The sequence below is a fragment of the Triticum dicoccoides genome, chromosome 3B (assembly GCF_002162155.2).
Source record: "Triticum dicoccoides isolate Atlit2015 ecotype Zavitan chromosome 3B, WEW_v2.0, whole genome shotgun sequence".
In the NCBI taxonomy this organism is placed as follows: domain Eukaryota; kingdom Viridiplantae; phylum Streptophyta; class Magnoliopsida; order Poales; family Poaceae; genus Triticum; species Triticum dicoccoides.
Window position 1 is genome coordinate 187,025,039 of NC_041385.1, and position 3,091 is coordinate 187,028,129.

General features: G+C 50.1%; 1 protein-coding gene across 3 annotated transcripts in view; it reads right to left on the reverse strand.

Annotated features, from left to right (window-relative positions):
* LOC119275465 overlaps positions 1–903 on the reverse strand; it is a 7,343-nt gene extending 6,440 nt beyond the window's left edge. The window contains exon 1 of one of the 3 annotated variants that reach the window (XM_037556315.1): positions 627–903. The gene's annotated coding sequence lies outside the window, so the exon portion shown is untranslated. The remainder of the gene's footprint in view (positions 1–626) is intronic. The other 2 variants (XM_037556314.1, XM_037556316.1) reach the window with 2 other exon arrangements.
* Between the last annotated feature and the right edge of the window lie 2,188 nt (positions 904–3,091).

Here is a 3,091-nt window from a genome sequence, read left to right on the forward strand (position 1 = left end):
CCAACCAGATATGAAAGTGCAATCTTATTGTCAGAAATTGAACAGGATTTGTGAGATTGGCCATCTAAGAATGTTGGAAGAAGAACAACATGCCAAATACTGTACTAAACTGCTGACAATAAGTACTCACTTAACATCAAAATCAACATATCTGTTCGACTGTCCGAAACTGGAGAACTGGTTTTACAAACAAAGCAGAGAACATGGAACAGCAGGGAAAACAAGAAAGTGGCTGTACAAATATGAACAACCCCCAATCACTTCTTCCAATTCACTGATACACTTGCAGTACGGCTCGGATACAAAGGAATCCTTGAGCCACGCAGGGGCGGACCCAACGTGCGGCATGGAAATTCAGTAAAACCCAATCATTTGCAAACGTAAGCTGCGCAGCTCCTGGGTAAATCCTGTAGGGGCTGCTCAGATCGACCTCGCGCGGTACAAATCGGACCATGGGCGGATGGATGAGACTGATAGGGTACCAGTCAACAAACAAATCGGCAACTAACTGAACTGAATGGAGAGAAGAATGGTTCGGACTTTAATTGCTAGCTGCAACCGCAAATAACGAGACGAGCCGAGCTCATGAGCAGTTCATCCGGCCAAACTTAATTAGGGCTCCTTACCGAGGAAAGAAGAAATCAATCCGCGCCGGTCCAGTGCCAGTAACCAGTGAGGCTGGCTTGCTGCGTCGCCGTGCTTTCGTCGCCGCCGGGAGAACAAATCGCGACGAACGAAGGAACACGGGGTGGAAAATGGGGCTGAGAAGGGGACGAATTTGGGGGGAGAAATCTGTGAGGAGAGAAGGCGACGGGAAGGAAGGATGAACGTTGGAAACGGGGCAAATCCACGATTTTGGTCGGTTTATATAGGAGACACCAGTATTACAAAGGTGTGCTATCGAATTGGCCGAGAGAAGGCCCCGCCGTCCCCCATCACACACAGTCTATGTTGTAGATTTTGGATTTAAACCCTAACCAAATTAATACTCCCTCTGTAACCAAATTAATACTCCCTCCGTAACCAAAGTACTGTTAGTGCGTGTATGACTATTAGCTCGTTTGGTGTGGATTTAAAAAGAAAAACGTTTGAAGACGGCGCGTCGGGCGGTCGCCCGCTACCACACGCTCTTGTTTCGCGACGCCCCCATCAACCCCTACCCGCTGCAGCCCAATCTCGCCGGTGAGGTCGTCATCCACCGCACGGCCGGCGATTTCCCCACGCGCACGGCCACCTCTTATCTACAACTCCGGCTATTCTCCCAGCACACCATCTCCAGCTCCAGCAGTTTACCCAGCTCCGGTGAACGAGCCACATAACTGCAACAACGAGGCACACCCAAGGCACGAGAAGCTGCGACGACGGGGTGCACCTGACATGGGGATGGGAGGAGAGGGAACATCACCGGAGCCGCGAGCTACAACCGGCATCACAAATTGCTTCAACTGGTTTCCCATCCGGCTATAACCGGCGTCGTGTTTTGCTACATGCGACCGTGAAAATGCATCCCACAGAAGAAAAAAGCTACAACCGGCAAATGAAAAAGCTACAATTCGCTGACCATTTTGTTGCAAGCGGCGAATTTGAAGCTGCGAACGGCGACCTTGATCATCGGGGCTGCGACGACGGCAGTGGGGTGTGGAAGCTGCAACCTCATGCGCCAGAGCTGCAACCGCCCGTGAAAAAGCTACAATTAGTGCCCAATTTTGTTGCATCAGCGACGGTGAAATTTTTTGGTCGGTGAGGCAGACAACTGCTATCGGCGACCAGGGAAGATGCATCTCGCAGAAGAAAATGCTACAGTCGGCAATAGAAAAGCTATGACTCATGGCCATATATGATGCAAGCGGTGATGTTGAAGCTGTGGCTGGCGACGCTACGAACAAAAAAGCTGGAACTGTTGTCCGGAAAGCTGGAACCAACGATTTCTTTGCTACCTCGCCGGAGCAAAAAAAAACGACGTCTAGGGTCCAAGAGAGGGTGCAGCGACGAGCGGCTGGGTGCTGCGACGAGCGGCGACGGCGAGGAGAGGACGTGGGGGCTTCTGCGTCTCTCCGGAGCACACGCACGCGGTGGCCGGGGCAGGGACATGTCGCGCCGGTGGATCTGAACCAAGAAGCGCGGGGGTGGGGGTGGGGGGATGATGACGTGGGAGGAGGGAGGATCGGACGGCTCCTGCATGCTGGATCAGACGCTGCAGGCCGATCGGCCCAAATTTGGACCGGCGTGCCTGCACGTATCACTGCCCATTTAAAAAATACCCCCAACAAGTGAACAAACACATGGTTTCCTTTTGAGATTACAAACACACAATTGTAGTACACTAGAATTCACGAAAATACCTAAGTGTCCCTTCCATCTATATTCAATTGACTTCGACAATAGTTTTATCTTTACCCGCGTCAGCATTATCTCTCCTCTCTGGCACGTCGGCTCAATCTACGTGAGCCCAAAGCACTCTCTAGCATGAGGATCATGTCCTCAAGTGGTCACACTGTTTCTCTAGGGCCTAATAGAGTGAAGGAGGTATTTATTATCACAATTCACAAATTGGTAAACCAAATGTTAAAAGAAGCAAGAAAAATGGCATGAACGATCGGATCAAACAACATATCCTCATGGAAGAAAATAGGCCCGAGCAACCAACCTTAGCTTCGATACATGAGAGATGTCGCAGCCCCTACTCAACATAGCTTTGCGACATCCATGACTGCTGATTTTTCCTGGAAAAATGTGTGTGGGGGGGGGATGCTAACACGAGATGACAATTGATAGGAGCAAAATATGGGAGGGTGTGATTCAAAGTTTTCGCACGACCCATGTGGACACGTAGCAGAAGATGGAATGTTTGCGTTGGGCCATGGAGGGAAGATGATACGGTAGGCTTTTTGGAAGGTGATTTGTGTGCAAGCTGGGAGGAGGTTGAGGCATTTCAACCCTTTGTTGACATGGTAGGCTTTTTGGAAGGTGGTTTGTGTGCAAGCTAGGAGGAGTTTGAGGCATTTCAACCCTATTTTGACATGGAGAGAGAGGGAGAGAGATACATATAGATAGATAGATATAATAGATAGAGAGAGGGAGAGAGAGAGCT